Genomic DNA, 18772 nt, shown 5'->3' on the forward strand with positions numbered 1-18772 from the left:
CAAGAGAAAAGTTCAAATTCTATGCCAAAAGAGTTTTTGTAATTGATTATTAGTATCATATATACGTTTAAACTTGTTCCAAAGATAAGCGGAAAAGTGAGGCATCTTTATAGCGAGCTACATTAGTAACAAAAATGCTAAGGATCGTTACATGGTATTTAAAAGCACCAGTTTTTTCACCAAAGCTTTGCCAATGTGTTACGATCAAAAAAAGGGTAGGATGCAAAAAATCGGATGAAAGGAAGGGTACTTTATGACGTCACAATATACTACCGAGCTCATACAGTAATTAATTGTAGAAATAAGGTCGTGAAGCGTTGTGATGAGATTCCAAGTAATTAATTTGAAATTTTGAGGTTCAGGGAATTGAAGAGTGACATAATCAGTGACATTTAAGTAACAATAAGCTGATTTGCTGTTGCAGTGACGTCACTATTTTCAAATTTTCTTGAAAAATCTAAGCATTTTTGATTATGGACAAAAGTGCTACAATGACGGTATTTGTATTTGTCACGCAGAAAATAAATTGTGTGAAATTTTGCGGCTCCTTGAATTTGGTCTTTACCACATCCATTTGTTTTGACCATTTACTATAGCTGGAAGACGTAACATTCTTATATGTGTTGTTTATTACGGGTAATGAGGTATGGGTTAGGAGCCAGACAGAAAGGAACGTGGTAACCGGAAACAGATTAACAGAGTGGCCGGAAATGGTGATGGTACGTCCTTTAACAATGTATTACAAACGGGGGCCGCCCGATAGTCCGAAGGTCCAAAAGTCCGAAGGTTCTTTAGTCCGAAGGTTCGATAGTTCAAATGCACAAAATTTCCATAAGAGGGGGTTCGTTAATCCAAACATTTGATGCAATAGTCCGAAGGTTCATTAATCCCAAGGTTCATTAGTCTGAAGGTTTATTTATCCGAAGGTTCGATAGTCCGAATTGAGAACAAGGTTAATCAGTCCGAAATGAGAAATAACAAGCCCGCGGGAACGGGGGGTGCTGTAGGTGCTGCAGCACCCCGAACTTTTTGGATTGGGGTGCTGAAATATGCTTCAGCACCCCCTACTCCCGGGCAAAAATGTGTTCCAGCCAGCAGTGTTCTACGACGTTGAAATTGCGCCGCTGCGCTATACATTATGCTTGCTCTACAAATATCTCCTTCATTTTTTTTTCGTTTCTAGTTTTGCCGCGGCTTAGCGCGGCGCTTCGAACTTCTAGCACAAAGCAACACTGTAAAATATCAGGAGGAGGTATTTTCTAAATCTTCAGGCAGTGCTTTCATTTCTCTCAATGAATCTCAAATCATGACATGTCTATATTTCCGCCGTGATGGAAGCTTTGACCTGAAAAAAATAACCTCGGCCATGACAATGGTGGCAAAGTTGATTATGCTTGCCACGATTTTTTTCATTCGATCTTTCAATAGGGGCTAAGTTCATACCTTTCCCCTGAAGGTTTTTCTTTTCATTTAAAAGTTTCATTGACGTTGTTAGCATTCTGTACTCAACATTAACAAATAGCAAGGTTCACACACATCCCAACGTAATAGGAGTGGGACGGGCTTCCATTGAAACTAGTTCCAGTGTAGTTTCGTTTTAATAAAAAAGCTATTCATGAGTAACCTCTGCAAGTTTTTTCTCTTAAAAACTCAGTAGACCGATAAATCCTTGACTAGCCCAAAACTTGCCACCTACCGATCATAAACATAAATTTAAAGATGCATTTGGTCTGTTAGTCTTTTATATTTGCCATTCCCTGTCACAAACAAATAACACTGCAAATATATCAAGAGCTACATCGTTTAGGCCTATGTGAATATTTTTATGAACAGAAATTCACCCGCTACCAGTGGAACCATTTTGTTTTAACTTGAACCAAAAAAATCCTTTCGGGTTTTATAAGTTTAAGTATATACTAGTATATACAGTATATTTCATCACAGTGCATCCAGAATCCAACATTTTCCGGGGCCTTAAAGCAGGCCCCGGGTCCTGTGGCCCCATGCCGTAAGGGCTCGGAAATAAAACAAAACATACACGACAGAATTTACTAAATGTAAGAAAGCAGCCTATCAACAATAATATTTACATGCGATGTCATGCATAATGATACAATTCTTTTTCCAGAATTAAATGGAACAAAGAATGGAGATAAAAATACAGGGTTTTCGACTTTTCAGTACAGTAGAAACGTTATAAGAGCAACAGTATATTCTAAACAAAAAAGTGAAATAAATTGTCTTTATAATCTCAAAAAACGTTTGCTAAAAAAGTCATATGAAGGTGGCCAGGAATCGCCTCATATTGCACCACAGAGCATTCATATTCCAAAACTTTTAGGGGCCCTTTAAGCCACGCCGTAAGGACTTTGCGCTCCGCGTTCGCATTAATTTTGTCCGTCCTTTAGAAATTCCAGCACCCCCTGGCAAAAGTTTGTTCCAGCGGGCTTGAAAATAAGGTTCAATAGTCCGAAGGTTCGATAGTCCGAATTGACAATAAGGTTAGATAGTCCGAAAAGATTCTATGATGGTCCGATAGTCCGAATCAACAGTAAGGTCTGATAGTCCGAATCGACAATAAGGTCCGATAGTCCGAATCAACAGTAAGGTCCGATAGTCCGAAGAGTCATACTGACGAACCGTATTGCCCATTCGGACAATCGAACCTTATTCTCAATTCGGGCTATCGAACCTTTTTCTCAATTCGGACTATCGAACCCTATCAACTATTCGGCCTATCGAACCTTCGGATTAATTAACCGTATTCTATTTTCGTACTAATGGGACCTTCGGACTATCGAGCCTTCGGATTATCGAACCTTCGGACTATTGAACCTTCGGACTAACGAACCTTTGGACTAATGACCCTTCGGACTAGAGAACCTTCGTACTTTCGGGCTGTAACCATTACAAACACAATACTAGTGCAGCAAGTCATGTCCTGCAGTTTGTAAAGGTTTTTAGTTTGGGAAGTGAAAAAGACAAACAATTATCCATGATGCACAAGCACAAGTGTGTTTCTCGATTAAATGCACCATCCTTGTCGCTGATGGACGGTCTATCCTATTGAAGTATCCATCAGACATCATCTTCTGTGTGACACGAGCAGAGAATTTCTGAAGGTCCACTGTGTGAGTAGTTTATCCTTTCTTGTTATTTTCCACAAAGCTGGATTGCGACTGAGATCGTGCAAATAAATAATCTTAAAAAAAGCTTCATCTGTAGTCTTGTTCATTAATTATTAGAGATTTTGGTAAAAATAAACAGAAGTCTTTGTAGAAATTGTAGATATAATTCATCTTGCGTAAAATATACCTTTGCAAGTTTACAAACTTCCACAAAACGTATTATTTTGCAACATTGGAACGTATAATTGGTTTGTTCAATCTACCTTTTTATTGCTTATGTGAAATGTTTTGGACTGCTTGTATTATCTGCATGCAAACTACACCAGAAAAACTACGTTGTCCACAAAAAGGTTTAAATTGTAACGCCGGAGAAGTATATGCTCAATTCTTGGCTAATGTTGAAGGGTTTAGGGCAATAAATGCATTGCCAGTTGATGTAGAATACGGAGCCGAAGGGACAGTAGAAACTTTTGTGGAAAATAATGCCTCGTGGCATCATTCCTGAGGTAATCATTTATGAGATAATCATGACGTAAGACATTGCATTTTAACGAATCATTGATCACAACAGGGGATAGGAGCGAGGGTCAAATGTACATGTACATACATGTTTAATCTAATACATTAAATTAGGAAACATCCCTCATTTTATCAAACTATTTGTATTTAAATCTTTTAAATACAAATACTTTTAAGAACAAAATTGGCAACTGCACCGATTTCATTGATCTCAGAAAGGTATATTAAATGTAAATAAAAACGATTCATGGCTTATTCCTAACTAATATCTCAATTTTAATGTATAAGTGTGTAATAATTAGCCGATGACGTCATAATGATGTCATAAATGGCCCTTCCCATCTTCCATTTTTTTTGCATCCTACCTTTTTTTCGAAAAGGTAAACAATGGAGATGCTTTGGTGTGAAAATGGTGCTTTTGTCCACCCGTGTCACGATTTTATCACTATGGTACCTCACTTTTCCGCTTATCTTTGGAACAAGTTTAAACATTTAAGATACTAATAATCAATTACAAAAACTCTTTAAGCATAGAATTTGAGCCTTTCTCCCTGACTTAAAAACAACATCTCACAATACAACATACTGTTTGCATGTTAAAACAAGGTGTCAAAGTGACAACCCAAAATCCATAAAATCCAAATTGTAAGAAGTTCAAGTTTACGTTTATTGAAGAGTCCAATACTGAAACTTAATTATGACCTTCCTAATCAGCCTTCACCTGTGTACTACGGTAAGCCTTTCAAGTATGTTTTCTCACAAATGCCACTGCCTCACAAAATGCCAATTTAACAGACCAACGGGAACATTTACAGACTGTTGCCATGGTACATAATTATCATGGGCGTCAATCGGTGGGGGACGGGGAACCCTTCCACCCCACCCCACCCCATTATAAAGCGGTGGACACTGTTTTGGTCCCCTCCCCCCACTTTTCTTCCCCGAATATAAATTGTAGCTACTACATGTATAATGATTCTATTACTCAGAATAGCTGATTCAATGACACCAAACTCGAAAATGATGTTTAAAAGATTATCTTTTGCTAAAAAAAAAAATTGTTTTAGTGGTCAGAAATTGCCTCAGATCGCACCACAGAAAGTGCTTTTCTATAACTGCATGTCTTCTCAACTAAATCCCCCAATTACATTCATCTCCCCACACTTTCATCCCCAACTCTACGCCCTACCCGATCTATGATCGGGTAAATCAACGAAGGATCGATGCATTGCTTCAAATATTGTGATCTTTGAACTATGTTGGGTTGGAATAACGAAGAGTGCATAAATAATAATATTGGCGGTTGTTGGCTGTTTGGCCTTGCTTATATTATGGTTGAAACAACTTGAATAAAATAGTTAAATCGACTTTTCCCTCGCAGGTCTCGCAAATTGTAAGAAGTTCAAGTTTACGTTTGTTGAAGAGTCCAATACTGTACCTTCATAATGACCTTCCTCCATGATTCAGACTTAGTATTTTATGGTAACACACTCAACATTTTCATTGCAAATGCCACCTTCACGTTTTATTCCATTATGATTTATTGTCAAAACAGTACAATCAGCCTTCGCCTGTGTACTATACGATAAGTCTTTCAACTCAGTTTTCCCACAAACGCGACTGCCTCACAAAATGCCAATTTAACAGACCAACGGGAACATTTACAGACAGTTATACATGCCATGGTACATAATTATCATGGGCGCGGCGTCAATTGGTGGGGGACGGGGGACCCCCACCCCAACATTTTAAACCGGGGAATATCGTTTGGTTCCCTACCCCCACTTTTTCTTCCCCGAATAAAAATTGTAGCCTACTATAATATTCTTTTGCTCAGAACAGCTGATTCAATGACTCCAAACTCGAAAATGATGTTTAAAAGATGACTTTTGTTTTACTATCGTGGTCAGAAATTGCCTCAGATCGCGTCACAGAAATTGCTTTTCTATAACTACATGTCTTCTCAACTAAATCCCCCATTTACATTTAACTCCCCACACTTTCAACCCTAACACAAATACGCCCTGCCCGATCTATGATCGGGTAAATCAGCTTGTACATAATAACCTCCTTAGATAATAAACCTCTATAGGGAAAAGGGGTCCGATTTTCATAGGAGACATGTGCACTTTCCGATGGGGTCAGAGGGGGCCCACGGTCCACCGAGCACCATAGGAAAGCACCCACGTAAAGCACCCACGTAAGTCACACATTCACGGTGTGGAGCTACGGATCTCCACGGTTTGAAATTCGTGATAAACCGTGGGAGTCCCCCTCATCCTTCGTACATCCGTGGTTATCCGTCATCTTCCTTGGGTATTCGTGGAGGAGTTACGGAATTGTTTAAATGTTCATAACTTCCGTGGTAAACCGTCACGAAAATTCATCCGAAGTGCAACCGTACGACATCCGTAGGACAACCGTATTTATTCGTAGTGTTATTCGTGGCTATTCGTGCATATTCTTGGAGATTCGTAGCTCGTTCGTTGTAGACATCTCTACGAATTCGCTACGAATGTCCTACGGATATGCTCGGATGTGCTATGGTTCTGCTACGAATATGCCGTAGGAGAAACCGTGGCCCAATCGCAGACAACCGTGGCGTTAACGTCATTATTCTAAGTAACACCGTCGATATTCTTCAACAATCCGTCTATATTCTTGACAAACCGTGGTGTATTCGTAGAGAAACAGTCGGACAGTCGTGGCTATCCGTCCTGAAACCGTAGTTCATTCTTAGAAAGAATGTTCACATTATTAGGCCCACAAAAAAGTCTCCGGTTTCTGGTATGGAGCTTGCCCAAAAAGTGGTGCGGCGACGCGGCTTTTTTTTATTTCTCCTGATTTTTTTTTGCTTCAAATGTCGGCTGATGACTGCAAATGGTGCCCGACTAAACTTCGTGCAAATTTAATGCGAGTCCAGAGAGGCCACATAAAGCTTATTCTCGATCATAACCCCATCTAAAAACATGGTAAAATTGTGCAGCAGCAGGATTTCAGTCAAACCAGTGAGTTTGGCGGTTTTGAGACATCATCTTTCATTGAAAAAAAAACTTTTTCATTTTGCCGACGCGCATTGCTACGGCGACACGCGCACATACCAGAAACCGGAGACTTTTTTTGTTGGCCTTAACATAATTATTATTAATTATCCCGCGAGCGCAAGTGGAATACGTCGAATACAAGTGGAGTACGTCTGTGTCCCACATACCACGAGGCCGAGTCGTAGGTTTTGGCATTTTTCCGAAAGGCAGATAGGATTGTTATAAGGTTGAGATTTTATGGGCACAAGGGTTAACAGGTTAAACCTTTCAGTGCCTAGAAAGTCTGGTGGTCAGCACATGAGGCAAGTACCGTACGGTCATCGTGGCCAGTTGGCCCATTGATAAAATTTAGTCCACTTTTCATGTTCTCTGAAAAAACGGGGGCCGAGGTTAATGTACTTTAATATGAGGTTGATTTGTTTTTGGAGGGATTTTCTCCTTTTTTTAAACAAAGGGTGAAACTTTTTAAAGAAATAGCCATAAGTCAATGTTTTACATGTATAATGTTTTGACTGGTCAATAGTAATTCATGGGTGATGCAACTCCCTGTGTCAGTTTTATAATGCAGATAGAAGAATTTAAGGGTTTATAAACACGGAAATTTAGTTGAAAAAAACCCATTAGTGGTTTGAGTCTGATTTTTAGACCAGTGCTCGATGATCTGATCTTATATCAAGTATTTTGTGTGAAGAAAAGACTTATTTCTGTGAAGTGTTTTGCTGCGGTGAAATACTTTTGCAAACAGGATTATTTCCCTCATTGACTCCCTGTTTGACTGTAAAGCTTTACACGAGGCACAGTTTGAAGAATAAAACAACTTCAATCTCATATTCTTAACCAACTTTACTCTTGCCGTCGTCGACTTATTTGGGAGGCTTTTGCGTCGTGTTCTCATTCCGTTCCTCAAGACTCGTTATTAGATCTCTACAAGATAGACTTGCGAGATCGTTACAAGGAGCATTGCTGTTCGTGCATTTTGTTCGTTTTAAATAATATTCAAATCAAAAGAAGACTGTTAAAATTTAACCTGTCGAACATTCAACTCATGAATAATACACTTTTCGAGAAAAGTGAAAAACAAAAACCATGCATGTTTTGATCACGAAACACAATTTCGTCTATATAAGTCTTTATTTCCAAAAATCAGTCAACTGACTGATCGCGGAAAATAACCTATATTTCTCGATTTCTCCTGAATCATAATGACAGCAAGCCTAACGGAATAATTTTACGGGGTTTTCAGTTACAGTTCAATCTTTAATCCAACTAAGCATTTTTTATTATAAATCCTAGGTTTCCTTTTGGGTAAATGCAAATGATCCTATATGCCTTTAACGTGTGCTGCACATTATTTCGTTATTTCTATTTTCAAACGTAAGACTATGAAATGCCTACCTTCTTGCAGTGAGAACTTCGCCAGACACAACAAGGCGATGAGAAGAAACGTGCAAATAGTCGGAGCGCCCATTGCGCTCTCCAAAGAAATAGCCTAACCCCCTGCAGTATCCCAAACTCTGGGAGGGAGCTGTATTCCACCAAACTCCTACCGACAACTGTACTTAATATGTGGGTGATCCGATGATGCGTGCAACATCTACCAACAGCCTGTTCAAATGAGTCTACGCCTATATCACACAAGCCTACTGTGCTATTTGGTGAAAGTACAAACCTTTGGAGGATCTACCTTAATGTTGTTAATACTTTTCACAAAGGTATGGCAGTGCCCACATGAACTATGTGGGCACTCGTTCATATCACATTGATGCTTACTAGCCTGTATCAAGTGCCCACATGAACTATGTGGGCACTCGTTCATATCACATTGATGCTTACTAGCCTGTATCAATTTCCATAGAAGTCACTCCGGGTTCACAAGCATATGCAGATTTTGTCAAAGAAGTACATGTAGAAAAGAAATTTCGTGCGTTTCATAACAAAATATAAAAGAGTACTAAAAATAGACTGCGCGGCGCGGTCTTTATGAAACCATGGACCAAGAAACGGCACTTCGCTATGGCCTGAAATCGTTCTTGTACATTATGGACATGAAGTACGGCAATGCCCGCGTACCAAACCTTCGTTTCGTAAACGTGTTTAAAAAAAAGTTTCCAAAAAAAAGTTTCCAAAAAAAAAAAAAAAATTCCCCCCCCCAAAAAAATCCCCCCCCCAAAAAAAATTGCAAAAAAAAAAAAAAAACTTTCCCCCCAAAAGAAAAATGTTGGCACTAACGGGCTTTCGTACATAAGGCATCTGCAGTGGTTCTTTTGCAACGCCTCACAAATTAAGCGAACTGCCATCAATTTGCAAACGCGTGGGAGTATGGCACTGCATTCACGACCGCCGAACTGTCAACACCCACATCCATTCCAAAGTCAACGACTGTCGAAGAACGTCAATGCAGTGGTGCGCAAAAAAGATTGTTACACCATGATTTAGTTTTGCCACCAGCGTATACGTTTGGGTACAAAACAATGTCCACGTTGTTAAACTATATATTCCAGCACGGTACGACAGTGTACACTGGCTCACATTATAGTATTGGGGGAATTACTTGCACGTACATTCAGATAAGTACAGGGTGTTTCAATAAAAAGGTAACCCAACTTTGAAGAACCAGTATGGACAGACTAAATGTTTACTAGCTATAAAACTGGTATCTGAAAGCGTAATCTCTATGCTTCTCAATATCTTGTTTACATTTCCAGGGTCATGCATCACTGAGCGCCACTGTCATGAGATTTGATGGTGTGCATGAGAACAAGTATTCAAGAAGAAGACACGAGTGCATAAAAAGAAACACACAAAAAAAACAAACTATTCAGTTGAAAAAATATAAACATGTAAAGTTACAACATTTTTAGAAGTAAGGGAAGAATTAGGGTTTTGCGATGACAGAATTTTTTTGATATATTTTTAACTTTCTATTTACCAATAAATGTTAAACTATTTTTGATGTGTTGGCAATAAAGGGTATTCTGTAACCCGTTTCGTATGACAAGATGGTCCTTATTACTTTACTAGAATCGGCATTAACGAATGCGTTGAGATCGTAGATAGGCGAGTAATGACATAAATCATAGCATAAATGGTGTCTTGTTGGAAAATTAATTTCTGAACTTTGTTCCGTTATTTCACAAAAGTATTGCATTATTTCGCAAAAGTATTACATTATTTTGCAAATAAACTCATTTTTAACTTTTAAAACCTGGCACGAACGAGCTTCCATTAATTTGCAGTACATTTATTGGGTTATTTTGCAATACTATCGCGTTATTTTGCAATACTATTACGTTATTTTGCAATACTATTACACAGTGGCGTAGCCAGGAATTTTTCAGTGGGGGGACGCTGGGGGGGGGGGGGGGGGGGGCTAGAACATTTCATGGGGGGCGTCATGTAGATCAATGATAGTTTTTTTAGAAACTCAAAATCTCAGTGGGGGGGGGGGGGGACGACTGGGGGGGGGGGGGGCGACAAGGTTTCATGGTTTTGCTGTCGCCCCCCCCCCCACGCCCCCTGTGGCTACGCCACTGCAGGTCATACAGTTAAAGTTTATGTAAACTTGTATGAAAAGTCAAAGAAAAGTAACTCCCATGATCTATTTGATACCAAGTTTGAGTTAACTTGCCGGTAACGCCCTAAACATTATCCAGACAAATATGTTTATTTTGTAACATTTTATGTTCGTCTGTCGGTCTTCTATGCTGTTATGTTTACTTTTAGGTACCTTCAATGGTACTATGTTTAATTAACCTGTTCATTTGTATAATTAAAGAGGTTGTGGAATGCTGAGAATCGTTTTATTTTTTTATATTTTTTTTATATTGTAGAGTAGACCCATATATAGCATAATGACAAACTCCCATTCTTTTCTAATGTGCCTTTATATGTTTATAAAACTGAAATACATCGAGTAATTTGTTGGTCGGCGAGCGCATAATTGAAATCAACAGTCGTCGGGCTCTTCGTAAAATCAGAAAAAGCGTGACGTAATAAACAGGACTCGTTTATACAACGACTGTTTACTGCTGCCCAACCCGCCCCGTCAACACGTGTGACTCGCAGTCAAGCAGTGAAAAATCAACATTTTGTAAAAGACTCGCGGAGATTGATATTCCTTCTCATTGCTTAATTTTTGGATGAGTATATTGAACAAGGACACGGTGACCTCTGAGCTGTTCTTCAGTATAAATTTGAGCCCCAACTGCCCAAAAAGCCCCAACAGACCAGCGAAAACACGGATGCTGCAACTGGCCAGCTGAAAACGCCAGGCAACGCGGCTCTGATGAGTGGTAGGTCTGCGACGTTTGCGTGAAAAAAAAACCAGCTGCGTTTTATCCAAGGACTGAAAGTACATGTATTACTATTATGTTCAATTGTTCATGATAACATTTTTAGATGAGCATCCACAGTCCTACCGCAACTTTCTTCGTGATTTACAGACAATCTCAAACGTTATTCTGGTGAATATTCAGTCCAAAGAGACGACAAATCGTCAGGTTGTTTTCGAATTATACGCGTACGGCACGCATAACGCATCACGGCAGTGGATGTGGTCGACCGTGTCCAGAACTAATGTACGGTTAGCAGCGTCGAGGGCCCCGGTCAAGTTCCTTGCGTTGCCTGGTGCTTTTTATGTATACGTTCGCCACAAAAAAATTAGTCCTCTTCTCTTTTCTTTCCTTGTGCATTTTAACCCTTGTTTTAACATCCTGAAACGATAATTACGAATTTACTTGAATTTTGAAATTGTTAACTTTATTGTTTACCAAAAAAAAAAAGCCGTAAAACAACGCCAGGAGACCATGGGACTACCGCTTTACCTCGGCCTGTAAGTGTAAGTGTAAACGTGGCTACAAAATAAAGTATAATTCATAAATCATAGTCATCAGGTCATACTTCGTTCATAAAACAAAAATCTCTGGACTTACGACATGTTCGGGATCCCGGTTGAAAACGAAATTCACTGGTCCCGAAATTTAACGAGCACTATCATTATTTTCAGAACCTAATTAAAACTTTATTCAAGAAATTCCATTGTCAGAGAATTTGTCATTCGATCAAAAGAAGTTCTAGGGAAAATGGAGGCCTGTCACATTAATCAGCACTAACGTAAGGAAAACTACGCGGTCCTTTTTCTACGCATTTACCTTCAATTTGTGTGTGACAACGCGTGCGCGTATGCTGCGCAGATAATGGAGGGTCGAGGATACATTTGAACGGGTCTACGGTTCTTCAAGATTGGCAATGGACAAATGGTCCAAAACAGTCTTCCCTATAAATCATTAACAAATCATATCTCTATTATTTCTTGTCCAATTTCAACAAATCTCTTGAGAAAAGAAGACTCTTGCTGTACAAAATGTACAGTGCATGATCAGCGCTCTATCCGTTAATTTGGCTGAAATCCGATCTCGTGTTTTCGCACGGTACCCTTCGGACAAACTGCTTGGCTACGGAGCATTCTTGTTCCTCCATGCAGACACCCGGACGGGAAAGCTGGAAATTTATTGCAAACAAAATGTGGTGTGATTACAGCCAGCGACTGACACAATTATAGGTATAGGTTTGCCTTGGCCTAGTGCGTTACCCGTACACGTATCAACAACGAATTATTTTGAAATTCCAACACTGTTTACCGGTGTCAAAATCTACGGTCCCAGCGGCCGGGCCAGCGGCACAAGTACACCCGTGAATTTCCAGCCAGCTTTACATAGCGCGTGTCACGGTGATGCGATGTGCATGTGAACGATCGAACGATGTTTATGTATTACGCAGACATTTCTTACTATGGTTGGCCGTTGGGGCAAACACAAAAGAATGATCCCCGATCTATAAATAAAATGATGTGTAACTATCAAAACACTGAATAATCAATCGAAAGTACTTAAAAGTCAATGGAGATATCTTCCTATTAAATTCTGAACTTGCCCATTAGAATTTCGGGGGTAAAAGCTGTTGCCAACTACGGTTGAATTTATGGAGCATGTGGCTGCCCATACAAAATGTCGCTCAGTGTAATTGTAAACAAAGTCATGTCGTTGCGCGGAGTGATTTGCAAAAAGTTTCGCTGGAACTACGCTGCATCGGGAGTCCTGTTTATTACGTCACGATTTACTATGTTTTGTTTGCTGCCCCCAACGACGACTTTTACACAAATTGCACGTTTGGGTCGAAACAGGACCTGAAAAACAGCTCTCAAAAGTACCTTTTGTATCCATTTCATGAAAGAAACAATAGTCGTTTTTATTTCATCACACCCTAGGCTACATGTACCCGAAAAATGACGGAAATGTCTTCGAGCATTCCACAACCACTTTAAACTAATAACGCTCATATAGTTGCCAAATATGGCACTAACAAGTTTGAGGTCGGCAATTTAGTCTTTAAAAATCTGGGTACGTCGGGTTACCGTACACACAATTGTCCTGGAGACAACAGTACCAAAGTACAGAAAGTCGTACGCAAGAGCTCCCGAGCAAGTATCGCTGACGCCATTATGATTCCAAATTTCTCACTGTTAGTGAAATAACTAAACAGCGTCGTTGTATTGTGAACACATAAAAGCATTCAAGTCGCGTTCTTGCACACTTTCTGCAAATCGACATAGATATCCTTGAACCACTGCCCCTGCTTTGCATAACAAGTGCACATGAATGAACGATTGTCTTTTATTCAATGAAATTTCTATGTACAGTCACCAGACTCTATTCAGTAATGTCCCCGTCAAAACGAAAGTAAACAATCCACGTGCATAACCACGGCTACACCATCGTACAGTGTGGCAGGGACACCAACAAGTAACAAAACAACAACAAAACAATTTAAATTGATAAATATTCTGATTGAATTTCGTTGAAAGATACTTGTTAGTGAGGTATCACATATTCTAGCAAATTGATAAAAATGTACAATATTACAATATGCAATTTTGAGGGAAATGGGCAAAATACTGCATAAATAATTTCACTTGATCATATTCATAATACACAAACCGACAATTTTCATTTTCAGACCCACAACGAGAAATATTGGCACTGGGCTTATTGTGAGGAGTTGTGCTGGGAATCCATGAAGATGTTATTTTCAACATAATTTCTAAACAATTTAATGGGACATTCCTGTAACATTATCCTTCCAGATGAAAAGTTTATGTGTGGGAAAGTATGGTACACAAACTTGACTGTGTGATTCAAAAGCAGTTGTTGATGCGATCCCTGAATTTACAGCACTCCATTTAAAGGTGCACACCAATACATACATTCCCATTGGCACCAAAGATAAATACCCCAAATTAAACAAATCGGGGAACATACTCCGAACCCTCACAGGTGATCAAAACATACATCAAATGAAAGCTGAATTAATCCTCTTTACCTTTTTGGAAATCTTTTTTTTCGGGGGGGGGTTGACCTATGACTTTTGGGTGATTTTTCCCTCCAACGATGATCACCCCATCGCCATTTTGAAAAAAAAAACAAGTCAGGTGTGTTTACAAACACAAATGCCCCGCAACCGTGACTGTTCCCATGACATAACACCACTCTTTTAACATCAACTTACACGTACCGTACCTTGGTCACATGGAACGTTCATTGACAGCATAAGTGTCTTCTGTAGGTTTTATATGAATTGATCCCTAATCCCTATGATCTCAGAATAAATACAATATTTTTATTGTTTTAGCCACTGTGACCTTGACCCTTGACCTTTCGACCCCCAATGCGATAGGCCTATTTGGATTACCAAGGACAATCCACAAACCAAATTTGAAGTTCATATACATGTAAAGTATTTCTCAAGTTATCGCGCTGACAAAATTTCTATTGTTTCAGCCACTGTGACCTTGACCCTTGACCTTTTAGCCCCAAATGCAATAGGCTTCTTAGGATTACCAAGAACAATACACAAACCAAATTTGAAGTTCATATGTAAAGTATTTCTCAAGTTATCGCGCTGACAAAATTTCTTTTGTTTTAGTCACTGTGACCTTGACCCTTGACCTTTCGGCTCCAAATGCAAAAGGGTTGTTAGGATTACCAAGAACAATACACAAACCAAATTTGAAGTTCATATGTAAAGTATTTATCAAGTTATCGCGCTGACAAAATTTCTTTTGTTTTAGTCACTGTGACCTTGACCCTTGACCTTTCGGCTCCAAATGCAAAAGGGTTGTTAGGATTACCAAGAACAATACACAAACCAAATTTGAAGTTCATATGTAAAGTATTTATCAAGTTATCGCGCTGACAAAATTTCTTGTTTTAGTCACTGTGACCTTGACCCTTGACCTTTTGCAACACTATTGCATTATTTTGCAATGCTATTGCATTATTTCGCAATAAATTTATTACCTTATTTAGCAATGCTATCGCGTTACTTCACAATACTATTGCGTTATTTCACAATAAGTAATGCGTTTGTTCGAAAAAAAGTAGTGCGTTATTTTGCAATACTTTTTGGTAATTTTGCAATTTTCTTGTTGAGAAATAAATTTCTGTTCAAACTGTGTTCCAACTGTTTTGCATTATTTTGTGAATACAATTTTGTAACTTTTAAAACTTGGCACAAAGGAGCTTCCGTTATTTTGCAATAAGTAATTAATGCGTTATTTCGTAAAAGTATTGTTATTTCGCAATTTTCTTGTGTGAAAAATTCATTTCTCAACTGTATTCCAACTGTTTTGCATGATTTTGCAAAGGTAACACGTTATTTCACAAATAAAAATATTTTTTTTACTTTTAAAACCTGGCACGAATGAGCTTTCATTATTTCGAAACAACTTTTATGCAATAAGTAATACGTTATTTCGTAAAAGTATTGTGTTATTTCGCAATTTTCTTGTTGGAAAATTCATTTCTCAACTGTAGGCCTACTCCAACTGTTTTGCGTGATTTTGCAAAAGAATTGCATTGTTTTGCAATAAGCACAAACGAGCTTTCATTATTACACAATACATTTATGGCGTTAATATTGCATTATTTTGCAATACTATTGCATTATTTTCCGATAAATTTATTGCATTTTATTGCAATACTATTGCATTATTTCGCTAATTCGCTATACTATTGCGTTATTTTGCAATAAATTTATTGCATTTTTCCCAATGCAATTGTGTCATTTTGCAATACCATTGCATCATTTTTCAAATAATTGATTGCATTTTTTCGCAACACTATTTCGTAATTTTGCAATACTATTGCATTATTTTGCAATAAGTAGGCCTATTGTGTTATTTTGCTGTAATGTTATTTTGCAATACTATTGTGCTATTTGGCAATATGAAGTGCACTATTTTGTAAAAGTATTTAGTTATTTTGCAATACCATTACATTATTTTGCAATAAATTGAGTGTGATATTTCGCAATTCTATTGCATTATTTTGCAAAACTGTTGTGTTAATTCGCAAAACTATTGGGTTATTTTGCATTACTATTGCGTTATTTTGGAATAAGCATTGCGTTATTTCGCAATAAGTAATGCGTTATTCTGCAGAAGTATTGCGTTATTTTGCTATAAAGTTATTTTGCAAAACGTAATGTACTATGTCTCAAAAGTATTGCATTATTTTGCAATACTATTGAGTTAATTCGCAATAACTAATTCATTATTTCGCAATATGTATCTAATTCATTATTTCGTAAAAGTATTGCGTTATTTAGCATTATTTTGCAATACTATTGCGTTATTTCACAATAAATTGAGTGAGATATTTCGCAATACTATTGAATTATTTCGCAAAACTATTGGGTAATTTTGCAATAAGCATTGCGTTATTTTGAAATACTATTGGGTTATTTCGCAATAAATTAATTGCATTATTTCGCAATACTATCACGTATTTCGCAATACTTTTGCATCATTCCTTTGAATTATTGCGTTATTTTGCAATACTACCGCGTTATTTTGCAGTAAGTAATGCGTTATTTTTTAAAGATATTGCGTTATTTAGCAATACTATCAATGATCATGATATTTCACAATACTATTGTGCTATTTTGCAATAAAACTAATGCGTAATTGCGCAATACTATTGGGTTAATATATTTCTCAAAATATAGCATTTTTTCGCAAAACAATTGTGTTATTTCGAAATAAAGTTTGAAAACCTGGCATGAATTAACAGGCTTCCGTACAAAAATCATTGACAATCATTTGCAAAATGCGGCACAATTGCAGAATACCCCGCCACTCACCTAACCCACCTCGTATCCGGATACGCGGATACGGAGTCACGCTTGGATGCTCAACCAAAACAACACGCGTGTGCCACCCCGTATCCGCGTATCCACTTCCCGGCACCTACATGTACTTTGGACTTAGATGTTTTTCCCCAAAACCACATAGACGTTTTTCCCATAACTAATTCATTATTTCGCAATATGTATCTAATTCATTATTTCGTAAAAGTATTGCGTTATTTAGCATTATTTTGCAATACTATTGCGTTATTTCACAATAAATTGAGTGAGATATTTCGCAATACTATTGAATTATTTCGCAAAACTATTGGGTAATTTTGCAATAAGCATTGCGTTATTTTGAAATACTATTGGGTTATTTCGCAATAAATTAATTGCATTATTTCGCAATACTATCACGTATTTCGCAATACTTTTGCATCATTCCTTCGAATTATTGCGTTATTTTGCAATACTACCGCGTTATTTTGCAGTAAGTAATGCGTTATTTTTTAAAGATATTGCGTTATTTAGCAATACTATCAATGATCATGATATTTCACAATACTATTGCGCTATTTTGCAATAAAACTAATGCGTAATTGCGCAATACTATTGGGTTAATATATTTCTCAAAATATAGCATTTTTTCGCAAAACAATTGTGTTATTTCGAAATAAAGTTTGAAAACCTGGCATGAATTAACAGGCTTCCGTACAAAAATCATTGACAATCATTTGCAAAATGCGGCACAATTGCAGAATACCCCGCCACTCACCTAACCCACCTCGTATCCGGATACGCGGATACGGAGTCACGCTTGGATGCTCAACCAAAACAACACGCGTGTGCCACCCCGTATCCGCGTATCCACTTCCCGGCACCTACATGTACTTTGGACTTAGATGTTTTTCCCCAAAACCACATAGACGTTTTTCCCATAACTAATTCATTATTTCGCAATATGTATCTAATTCATTATTTCGTAAAAGTATTGCGTTATTTAGCATTATTTTGCAATACTATTGCGTTATTTCACAATAAATTGAGTGAGATATTTCGCAATACTATTGAATTATTTCGCAAAACTATTGGGTAATTTTGCAATAAGCATTGCGTTATTTTGAAATACTATTGGGTTATTTCGCAATAAATTAATTGCATTATTTCGCAATACTATCACGTATTTCGCAATACTTTTGCATCATTCCTTCGAATTATTGCGTTATTTTGCAATACTACCGCGTTATTTTGCAGTAAGTAATGCGTTATTTTTTAAAGATATTGCGTTATTTAGCAATACTATCAATGATCATGATATTTCACAATACTATTGCGCTATTTTGCAATAAAACTAATGCGTAATTGCGCAATACTATTGGGTTAATATATTTCTCAAAATATAGCATTTTTTCGCAAAACAATTGTGTTATTTCGAAATAAAGTTTGAAAACCTGGCATGAATTAACAGGCTTCCGTACAAAAATCATTGACAATCATTTGCAAAATGCGGCACAATTGCAGAATACCCCGCCACTCACCTAACCCACCTCGTATCCGGATACGCGGATACGGAGTCACGCTTGGATGCTCAACCAAAACAACACGCGTGTGCCACCCCGTATCCGCGTATCCACTTCCCGGCACCTACATGTACTTTGGACTTAGATGTTTTTCCCCAAAACCACATAGACGTTTTTCCCCAAAACCACACACGTGTGCCCCTCCTTATATACCCGTATCCGCGTATCCACTTCCCGGCACCTACTTTGGACTTAGACGTTTTCCCCCAAATCCACATAGACTTTTTTCCCCCAAACCACACACATGTGCCACCCCGTATCCCTGTATCCGCGTATCCACTTCCCAGCACTTACTTTGTACTTGACGTTTTTCCCC

At 38.1% G+C, this 18772-nt stretch overlaps 1 protein-coding gene across 4 annotated transcripts in view; it reads right to left on the reverse strand.

The window, feature by feature from the left end:
* Positions 1-18772, reverse strand: part of LOC119720051 — a 57667-nt gene that overhangs the window by 38147 nt on the left and 748 nt on the right. The gene's annotated exons all lie outside the window — the stretch shown is intronic.

Source organism: Patiria miniata, unplaced genomic scaffold, assembly GCF_015706575.1.
Source record: "Patiria miniata isolate m_02_andy unplaced genomic scaffold, ASM1570657v1 HiC_scaffold_9, whole genome shotgun sequence".
NCBI classification, from domain to species: domain Eukaryota; kingdom Metazoa; phylum Echinodermata; class Asteroidea; order Valvatida; family Asterinidae; genus Patiria; species Patiria miniata.